General features: G+C 43.2%; 1 non-coding gene and 1 pseudogene across 1 annotated transcript; both read right to left on the bottom strand.

The window, feature by feature from the left end:
• Nucleotides 1–2,958: 2,958 nt before the first annotated feature.
• On the bottom strand, nucleotides 2,959–3,087 carry LOC142461834 (U1 spliceosomal RNA; annotated as a pseudogene).
• Nucleotides 3,088–8,953: 5,866 nt separating this feature from the next.
• LOC142461807 (U1 spliceosomal RNA) lies at nucleotides 8,954–9,115 on the bottom strand. The gene has a single exon (XR_012787002.1). It is a non-coding gene; the product is annotated as a U1 spliceosomal RNA (small nuclear RNA).
• Between the last annotated feature and the right edge of the window lie 2,262 nt (nucleotides 9,116–11,377).

An 11,377-nucleotide genomic window follows, 5' to 3' on the forward strand; every position in this document is an offset into this window, starting at 1 on the left:
CTGGCCCACCAGAGATCCCCCACAGGACAGAAGTGGCTTACTAATTCTATTAAAGTCCATATTAGCTTAAAAAATTTCAGCAAAATAATTCGATACAGGAAATTATTTTGTTTTGAATGGGTTCAACACTATAAAGCGTTCATCAAGATAGATAAGGGTTCGTGAAGTATTCCAAGTTAGAACAATGGGGGCGCTTCAGTTCCTGGAGACCTGGAAGGGGAAAGGGAAGGGGTAATTACTGGAACCCAGCAGGAGTTGTAAGTGTCTAGAAAAAGCCCTGCCTCGAACTGTAGCCTGCATTAGAGAAATACAGGCATAGACGGGGCAGAAGGAATGAATGCCTCCACTTCCCTCCACACGTCTTCCAGTATCTTGCTGGTGCTTCCCATTGGCTGATTTTCACCCAAAGCCAAAAGGCAAATGGGGCAGTTGCTATCCGCTGAGGTTAGTACCCTGGGCACAGAGCTTGGTGGAGAAGGATGGAGCATGAATCTGAAAAAGCAAACAGAGAGCTCCTTAGAGGCAAAGATGGCAGGACTTCATCTTATGTACTTTTGACATGTTGTCAGGAGAGACCAGTCCCTGGAGAAGGACATCATGCTTGGTAAAGCAGAGGGACAACCAAAGAGAGGAAGGCTCCTAACAAGAGTAATTGACGCAGTGGCTGCAACAATGGGTTCAAGCATAGGAACCATTGTGAGGATGGCGTAGGGCCGGGGAGTGTTTTGTTCTGTTGTGCACAGACTGGCTATGGACTGGAACTGACTCAATGGCACCTAACAACAACAAGGCAATCACAGTGGGTGGTTCCAAAGCATTTTTCTCCGAATTAAACAGATAAAGCAGACCAAAAATAACAGAAAATTAAGACATGGAAATTTTGGACAAAATATTTTAAACAGGCCAATTCTAGTAGAAGACTCCTGCACCATCAGACATCCGACATATATTATTTTCAAGCACAAATGGAAGATTTCACGACTTGATCTTATTAGCATAGTATTAGGCCAAAGAGGAAGTCTCAACAAATTAAAAAAACAGTATCATAAAGACTATGGTCTCTGAAAATAATGTTATTTTAGTATTTATTAAAAGTTACTCAAACACATAACCAAACAACCTCTCTCTGATATTTTGAAACTAGATGGCATCCTTTTTATAAATTCATAGCTTTAAAAAGAAACTGAAGGGGAAACTTAGAATATTTTAAACTAATAGCTATGAAAAGTCCCCATAAACCAACTCCCTGTCATGGAGTCGAGGCTGATTCATAGTGACCCTATAGGACAGGGGAGAACTGCCCCTGTAGGTCTCTGAGACTGTGACTCTTTGTAGCAATATGAAGTCTTTCTCCTGCAGAATGGCTAGTGGTTTTGAACTGCTGACCTTGTGGTTAGCAGTCCAATGAGTAACCACTATACCATCAGGACTCTGTAAAGTCAATATAGCTCTTTTGAAATGTAACTAAAGAAGCACTTCCAGGGAAAGTTAAAGCTTGAATTATATATGTTAGAAAGCATAACAAGCTATAGCTTCACGAGCTAAGAATTTAATTAAAGAATATTTATCTTAAGGAATTTTACACATCAACAGAATGGAATTTTCTCTCCATCAAATCCACAGCAAATTTATAAGGTGCTGTCTTGCTTACTGGGTAGTTCTTGGCATAGATTAGGTGCTCAATAAACACTGGGTGAATGATTAACCAAGCATTTTCCCATTTTCCAGGTGTTGACTACAGAGCATGAGAATTTAGTCACGGTTTCTTTTGGTTTGCACTAGAAAGAATCTTGCTTTCTTTAAAACTGCACACCAAAAAAACCCCTTATTTTGAATTAAGTGAAGGCTTACAGAGCAAATCAAAGTTTTACAGTCACTAATTCATGCACATTCTGATTCAATGAACCCACAGCAATTCCCCCAGTGTGCCTGACTTCCTTCCTGCCGGGCGAATTTCCATGCCTCCTTTTTTCTACCCCCTTAATTTTGTCTATGGGTCAGCTCTGCCCATCATCCGCAAGGGTCCACCATCCTCACAGAGGTCAGGTGAGACCCAGCCAACCAGCCATAGCCTTGGAGGTCCCACCAGTCCCTAGTGACCAAGAAGCCTGATCTGTTTGATGATGTGTGAGTTGTGATCTACGTGTGTCTTTGGATTTTCATCATTCCTTCCCTCCGGATGAGGGACCAATAGTTACACCTTTGATGGCTGCTCCCGAACAATTAAGACGCTGGTGGCGACTCATCAAATCAGGAAGGAGAGTGCTGTCTGTGAACCTTGTTACGCCAATTGACATGGGTGTCCCCAAGACTGTAACCCAGATCCTTCAGGCCCAGCAACCTGTTTCCTCAAGGTGTTTGGTTGCTTCTAAGAAGTTTTCATAACTCTGTACCCCATATGTTCCATCAACTTCACGGATGTATTTGCAGCAAAAGTAAACACACAGAGAAATGTTCTGTCAGACCTGTATGTATTCATCAGTATACGCCCACTCTCCCCCTCCCATCGACGCAGACAGTGTGTCTACCTAAGAATCTACTCATCGATCACCACTGCTGCAAGGCTGTGTGCATAACAGTATTTGCCTCTGCTGCTTTTAACTCAGCGAACTTCCTGGTGTCCCCCTCAGCTTCCATCATTTTTGCCGAAACTCTCTTATTGTGCATCACCGTCACCTTAACCCAACTTACCATTTGTCTGTCCCTTCGGCCTTGACTCCCTCCCACCGCTGATAACTGGCACTTAATGGTCCTTCTAGTGTGAAAACATGCTCTTGACTTTTTATAATAGTGGTCGCATGCACTATTTATTCTTTTGTGCTTGACTAATCCCACTCAAGGTCATGTCCCCCCAGGCTCATCTGAGTTTTAGGGTGTTTTGCCCTTTGATTGTTATGCTGTTGATGTTGCATAGTATTCCATTGTGTGTATGTACCAGAATCCCACTCCCACCCCCCAGCCGGGAGAGCACGAATGCAGTCCCCACAGCCACAAATCATGCAGTCGAGTTTCCCACATTTGGGGAAATCACAACCGGAGAGCAAAACCACCTTCACGATCATGGTGTCTCCCCTGCCAGGTAAGTATCCAGAATTTTTTTTATCCCTTCTTCTATGGCTAGGCACTTAACTTGTTTCTATCGTTTTTGCTTTGTGAATAGTATTTTACACATACCGTATACACTTGTGTATAAGCCAAGTTTTCAGCACAAAATGTGCTGAAAAACTGGGGTTCAGCTTATACACAGGTCAGTGGTACTCCAGCGAGGTGTAACATCTTGCTGGGGCCACCCCGAGGTAACGGGACAAGCGCCGTTATCTCGTGAGTGATTGCCATTTCTCCATTGCTCATTCAAAGCCCCTCTGACACTGCAGGGCTTTGAATGTTTACTCACATCTAACCAATCAGAGCCGTCCTATGACATGTATCTTTGAATAAGCCTTTTAAAGACCATGTGCGAAGGATGTGGCATGAATGGATGTCATATGGTCAAGCCCGACTAACAAAAGGAGGAAATCTCATGAAGCCTGACATAGAGTTAATAGCAAAGTGGGTTCGAGATGCATGGGAAGACATTCCAGAAGACATGGTGCGACGTGCCTTCCAGAAATGCAGTATTACTAATGCTATGGATGGCAGTGAAGACTGCGCTTTGTATGAAAATGACAGCAGTGATGGTGATGACGGCGATCTCAGTGAGGACAGCGTCTATGATGACCTCACACCAGCTGAAGCTCTGCATTGGGATATGGATGATGATGAGGAATCCAGTTTTGAAGGATTTTAACTCTTTATATTTTAGCTTGGTTGCTGATTGAGCTCAGGGAAGAGTACTCTTAAGGTATCACTGTTGATACCTTATTGTTTTTGTTGAACCTATTTTCCACTTACTGTGCTGGTTCACTAATGTTAAATGACTTGTCCTTTTATTTAAAATAAATATTTAAATACATTGCCCCACTGATGTCTCAATTTTTAGTCATTTTATTTTCATTTGTTTTGATTATTGAAACTCACCAATAGCTTCTGCATTTTCCACCCTAGGCTTATACTCGAGTCAATCAGGTTTTCCTGGTTTCCCAGGTAATAATTAGGTACCTCGGCTTATACTCGGGTCAGCCTATATTCGAGTGTATACAGTATATACATAAGGCATATGTCAATTCAGACACTAAATTTTCATTTCTCTCTTTTTTAACATTTCATTGGGGCTCTTACAGCTCTTATAACATTCCAGACATCCATTGTATCAAGCACATTTATACAAGTGCTGTCATCATCATTTCCAAAACATTTTCTGCTTGAGCCCTTGGTATAAGCTCCTCTTTTTTCACCTCCCTCCCCCATCCTCTCATCCTCCTGAATCCTTGATCAATTAATTATATATTGTTATTATTATTTTGTATCTTACACTGTCTGTTGTGTCCCTTCACCCATATGTCTGTTATTTTTCCTCTTGGTCGGGGTGGGGGGCTATACATCCAACCTTGTGATAGGTTTCCCTTTTCTCCCCTTCACCCCTCCCCGATGATCCTTCCACCCTCATGATGTCACTACTCCAACTACTGTTCCTGAGGGGGTTATCTGTCCTGAATTCCATGTGTTGAGAGCTCTTATCTGTACCCATGTGTCTTCTCTGGCCAGATTTGTAAGGTAGAACTGGGTCATGGTGGGGGGGGGGGCGGCGGAGGAAGCATTCAGGAACTAGAGGAATGGTGTGTGTTTCATCAGTGCTATACGGAACCCTGATTGAACCGTCCCTTCCTTGTGACCCGTCTGTGGGGAGATACCCAATTGTCTACAGATGGGCTTTGGGTCTCCACTCCAAACACCCTCATTCGCATCAATATAGTTATTTGTTTTGGATCTTCTGATACCTGAGCCATCGACATCTCATGATCACACAGGCTGGTATGTTTCTTCCATGTGGGCGTATTTTCTTCCCTGCTGGATGGTTGCTTGTTTAACTTTAAGCCTTTAAGACCCCAGACACTATATCTTTTGATAGCCAGGCACCATCCACTTTCTTCACCACATTTGTTTATGCACCTATTTTGTCTTCAGCAATCATGAAGGGAAGGTGAGCATCAAAGAATGTCAGATTATTACAACAAAGTGTTCTTGAGTAGCGGTCCAAAGTCTGTCTGTTATCTTATTACTTAACATATAAATATATGCACATTGGTCTCTATCCCTTTCCGTTTAAATTAGTATTTTACATATATGTGTGCATATATATGCCTATAGCTATACCTCTATAAATAGCTTTTGCCTCCTATTTCTTTCCTCTCTTTCCTTTCACCTTCTTCCTATCCCACTATCAGGCTCATTCTCCATTCGGCTCTCAGTAATTCCTCTTGGACACATTGCACTTAGTTAAACCCTACCAGGCATTATACATCTCCTCGCCATCAATTTTAGATCTCTTGTATCCCCGACTTTGTTGGCTCCCTGCTCCCCCTGCCTGCCCCGTCCTCTCCTATGTCCCCATGGAACTGCTGGTCCGATTATTTTCTCCTCAGGATTGTTTGTCCTTCCTATCTCAGATAGACAGATATAGAGCAAAAACAAGCACACAAAACAAAGAAACAAAACCCAATAGACAGTTCCAGGTCTCAGACACTAAATTTTCATCAGAATCACTTGATCTGTGTTTAGATTTCATAAAATTTACTAGTAAAAAGTAGTTTCATGTACCGAAGTTGTTCAAAATATATTTAAACACTTCCAACAACGGAGTTGAGATATTTAAATTTAGTTAGAAGTTACTCTATTGGATAATATAGCCTCTTAAAACTCACTGCCATGATTCATTTCAGATTCATCGCAAACCTACAGGACAGAGTAGAGCTGGCCCTGTGGGTTTCCGAGACTATAAATCTTTAGTGAAACAGAAAGTCTCATCTTTTCCCCTTGGAGTGGCTAGTTGATTCAAACTGCTGACCTTGTGGTTAGCAGGCCAACATGTAACCCACTATGCCACCAGGGCCCTAGCCTGTATAAACATTCATATGACAAGTAATTCCTCCTTCTAGAAGATTCCACTTGTCTGCTGGCCTATACTATGATATGGAATTTTATATTCTAAACTTTGTAGAAAGTGAAGTTTTCTACCTAAACTAATATGTAGAAGTACCTCCTCTTAATATCTCAAAGCACCTCCACGCACTCAATAAGCCATGTATGTTTCTCTTAAACAATAGCATTTTCTTGTACTATACTTCAAAAAAAATCAATAACCTCCTAGAACCAAAACAATGGGGTAATATGCTAATGAATTCAGGGCACTTAATTTCAGAGGACGCCAGTTAAGAAGTCTGAGAATGCCTTGGATTGGTGCTCTCCTCCACTTCCATATTGGTTGGGTCTGACCATGAAGTCAAAGGAGAGTTCCTGACAGCCTCGCTCCTTACATGTACTACATCCCTCCCTCCCAGAGGTTCCTGATGGGCTCGATGCCAACACTCCGGGCCACCTGTCTCCCCTGTCCCTGCCTGGCTTGGTCAGAAAGAAGGAGTACTTGTTCTGGCTAGAGAAAGTGAACGCCCCTGTCAGGTCATTCTTTGTGCTCTGGCATATTTTCAAGACTTGCAAAACCCTCCGGAAGCTTCTCACCAGAGGGCTGTGCCCTAGTTGCCTCTGACACCGGTCCTTCCAGCTTGTAGAACAAGAAATTCAGACAAACAATTCAAGGTCTGTGCTTTTGGCCTTCACATTGGCTTGCAATGTGACTTGGGGCATGTCTTTTTGGTGAGATTCTTTAGCTCTAGAGTAGGAATAATTAAACTCCCTGATTTACTACATAGATTGCTGTGAAAGCCAAAGGAGAGTTAGCATCCTACACAAAAAAGCCTAGAAAAGTCAAGTGATATACACACCTAGAATGGTATTTAAAATCATGTTGCCTACAAGCATTTCAATACATGCCAGGAAAATCTTGAAGATGGGTAAGCTAGATAGGCCTCTTCTGTTTCCTTTGGGGCCTATAAATACGGGGGAATAGAAGGGTAAAAACTTTTTGGAGGGATATTTGGCAATGTCTATGCTCAATGTTTGCAGCCTTGGGCCCATAAATCCCACGTCTAAGTGTAATGTGAGAAATGTCCCGATGTCCAGGGAGATGTATAAACAAGGGCTTTGCAGCAGTGTTGTTTGTAATCACATAAGTGGAAACCTGCCCAAGATTCCAATGGTGAGAGATAATAAAGAAAATAATGCAGCTGCCAGGGGATGAGGGTGACCCAAGAGTACCTATATGCAAATGAGTCTATAACATTTACATAATTTGTTTAAAAGTTTATTTCAGACTTAAAAAAGAAGAGTTGCTACTATATCGACTCTGACTCATGGCAATCCCACGTATGTTAGGGTAGAACCATGTTCCATTAGAGTTTTTCGTGGCTGAGGTGCCATTGGGTGAGCTTGTCACCACCCTGTGAGCAGCTGAATACGTAACAAGTTGAAGAGATGTGCCAGATAACATGCGTACCCCAACCCAGCTCACTGCCATCAAGCTGATGCCAACTCACTGGGACACTATAGCACAGGGTGGAACGAACTGCCTTTGGGTGTTTCTGAAACTGTAACTCTTTACAGGATTAGAAAACCCTGACTTTCTCCTGCTGGTTTCAAACTGCTGACTTTGTAGTCAGTAACTCAACGCATAACCACTCTGCCACCAAAGTTCCTGATAGTACGCATACAATACTTTATTTTAATTAAGTACTTCTATTGGGTGTTCTGACAGCTCCTATCACAATCCATACATTCAACCATTGTGTCAAGCACATTTGTACATATGTTGCCATCATCATTTTCAAAACATTTTCTACTTCTTGTGATCGATTCCCCCTTTTCCCCCCACCTTCCCCTTCCCCTTCTGATATCTCTATTCTCATTATTGGTATTGAGGAGTTTATCTGTCCTGATTCTCTGTGGTTTGAGCTCTTATCTGTACCAGTGTACATGTTCTGGCTGCGTCAGATTTGTAAGGTAGAATTGAGGGCATGGTAGTGGGGGAGGAAGCATTAAAGAATTGGAGGAAAGTTGTATGTTTTATTGGTGCTATAGTGCACCCTGAATGGCTCATCTCTTCCTTGTGACGCTTCTGTAAGGGAATGTTCAATTGTCTACAGATGGGCTTTGGGTCTCCACACTGCACCCCGTCGCCCATTCACATTGGTATGATTTTGTTTTGGGTCTTAGATGCCTGATACCTGATCCCATAGACACCTTATGATCACACAGGCTGGTGTGCTTCTTCCATTTGGACATTGTTTCTTCTCAGTTAGATGGCCGCTTGTTTATCTTCAAGCCTTTAAGACTCCAGATGCTATACCTTTTGATTGACCAGACACCATCAGCTTTCTTCACCACATTTGCTTATGTACACGCTGTGTCTTCAGCAATTGTGTTGGGAAGGTGAGCATCACAGAATGCTAGATTATTAGAACAAAGTGTTCTTGCTTTGAGGTAGTACTTGAGTGGAGGCCCAATGTCCATCTGTTACTTTAATACCTAACATATGAATATAAGTACATAGATCTATTTCCCTATCGTTATATATAAATATATTTATATATGTAAATGCCTGTCTTTAGACCTCTATAAATGTTCTTTGCTTCCTAGTTCTTTCCTCCATTTCCTTTTATTTTTCTTTTGTCTCACTATCATGTTAAGCCTTCATTCAGGTTTCAGTAATTCCTTGCTGTTTCATTGCCCTTGATTAAGCCCCACTAGGCATCCTATGCCCTTCTCTCCATTGGTTTTAGTTCATTTGTTGTTCCCTTGTCCCTGGGTTGGTTGACACACACCCCTTCCTTTCTCCCACCTCCCTTTCTCCTGTGTTCCCCAAAACCATCAGTCCTGTTGTTTTCTTCTCCAAATTGCTTTTCCTCTCTTTCTTTCTTTCTTTCTTTCTTTCTTTCTTTCTTTCTTTCTTTCTTTCTTTCTTCAGGGGATAGTGGGAATGCAGTCCCTCATTATCACAAATTATGCAGTCGAGTTTCCCACATTTGGGGAAATCACGGGGTCAGCACATCCAGAGGGCAATGGATAAGCCTCGCCCTGGGAAAACCACCTTGTGATCATGGTATCTCCCCTGCCAGGTACGTATTTTCCTGTCTTTCTTATCCAGATAGATATGCAGGGACATTAGCATGCACAAAAACAAGGCAAAGCCAAACAAAACAACAAAGGAAGACCAAACCAACAAAACCAACCAAACAACCAACCAACCAACAAACAAATATGACAACAACAAAAAGAGCTAATAACAAAAAAGAAAAAGCTATAAATAGTTCCAGATCTGTTTTTTTTTACCTTTAGGACTATTTTTCAGTCGAGTCTGAAGGGGTGCCACACTCTGTCCCCAAAGTCTATCTTTGGTACTCCCCGGGGACTTCATTGTTTTGCTCCCCTTGCTGCTCTGTTACACGCCCTTAGTGTTTCGCTCCAGTATGATGGGGTCAGATCAGGCACAATTCACGAACTGAGTCTCCAGAGTTGTCTCCATAGCTCTGTGGTTCAGTGAGGGATGTCGTGTCTTGTGGTGGGGCCGGCCCTATGGTCCTCTCTGTGCATTGTCTGCTCTGAGCAGGAATATCGTCCTCGGGGCTTGTTGGGCCAGGGTGTGTTCCCCTCCCTCTCCTTCCCTCTTCATTTCTCCTGTGTGCTCTGATCAGACGCGCCCCTCTCCCTAAGCTCTAGCTTCAGTACTGTCCTCTGAAGTGCATTCTTCTGGGTGGGGTGGTGGGAGGTGTCCACATGGTTGGGATTGGGGCTGGCCTCGCAGACCTCTCTGTTGGTTCCCTGCTACATGCCGGTATGTTGCATTCATGTCTTGGTGTACACGGTTGAAGTCTAGTCTCTCTCCCGCTCCTGTGGAGATATAAACAATACCCTCCACTTGGGTGGGTTAGTGCCCTGCTCCTCTCCTACCCATGTCTCTTTCTCTCTCTCTCTCTGTTTCTTTTCTCCTCCTATTTAGTTGGCTGCCGTATGTATCCCTGATTGGGGTTGGCCCCTGCCATAGTACCTGGATCTCACCGCAGGAATGGCATACAACACTTTAAATATAGTGTCTATAATGTACTGAATCATTAAATGTGTGCATCAGGGTTGCATCCTTTCACCGTACAATCTGTATGCTGAGCATATAATCCGAGAGACTGGGCTTTCTAGGGGAGGGAGAACTCAGCGCCAGGGTTGGCGGAAAGCTCATTACCAGGCTGTGATATATAGGTAACACCACCCTGTTTGTTGAAAATTAAGAGGGCTGGACGCATGTGCTAACAAATATCAAAGAACATAGCCTTCTGTACGATGACAACTCAAAGAAAACACACATTCTCACAACTGGACCAGTAGGCAACATCACGATTAGCAGAGGAGAGGCTGAAATGATCAGAGATTTCATTTTATTCGGGTCCATCATCAATACTCGTGGAAGCAGCAGTCAACAAGTCATGCAATAAGGGCCACACAGTATCTCTTTAAAGGGTTCCAGAGCAAAATTGTTACTTTGAGGACTAAGGCGGTGGTCTTTTCAGCCACCTCAGATGCACATGAAAGCTGGACAATGACTAAGGGAGACCGCCAAAGGACGGATGCTTTTGAGTCCTGGTGTTGGTGAAGAGCATTGACAGACTGGACGGCCAGAAGAACAAACACATCTATCCTGCAGCCAGAATGTTTCTTCGAAGAGAGGGTGGTAAGACGTTGTCTTACAAACTCTGGACATGGGATCAGGAGCCATCAGCCCTAGGAAAAGGACAGCCTGCTTGGTAAAGGGTCAGCAGAACAGAGGTAGGCTCTCAATGAGATGAATGGACAGAGTGGCTTCAACAGTGGGCTCGATCATGGCCACATTTGTGAGGATGGTGCAGGGCCAGGCAGTGTTCGATCTCTTGTTCTTATAGGGTTGTTATGAGTCAGATCCAAATCCATAGCACCTACCACCACCTCCCTCAACAAAGCTATGGCGGAACATGAGGAAATTACAACCTCTTAGGAGGTGAACCTAGGTAGCCCCGTCACTGTCAAAACACTTCTGTGTCTGCACTGAGCATGTGCCGCAAGAGGGGTAACGAGGGTTTCTATTTTTAAAAACAGAGAGATTGAAAGAGAGAGAGAGAGAGAAGTATGTCAAGATTGTGATAGGCAGTAGGGATTTGAGGTGATTTAGAAATACAGTCCATTTCCTGAAGGAATTCACAAAATAGCCAGGCACACTTAAAGAAAAGAAAAAATGGCCTGCCTTATGCTCCAGATAATTATCTGAGTTTTCCAAACCACTTTGGAAATTCCTCACCTGCCCCCCCCCCCTGCAAAAAAAATCACAGGAAGCTTTCCTCCTTCTGTTCTCAAAGCGTTTTGT

This window comes from Tenrec ecaudatus, chromosome 11, assembly GCF_050624435.1.
Source record: "Tenrec ecaudatus isolate mTenEca1 chromosome 11, mTenEca1.hap1, whole genome shotgun sequence".
Lineage (NCBI taxonomy): Eukaryota > Metazoa > Chordata > Mammalia > Afrosoricida > Tenrecidae > Tenrec > Tenrec ecaudatus.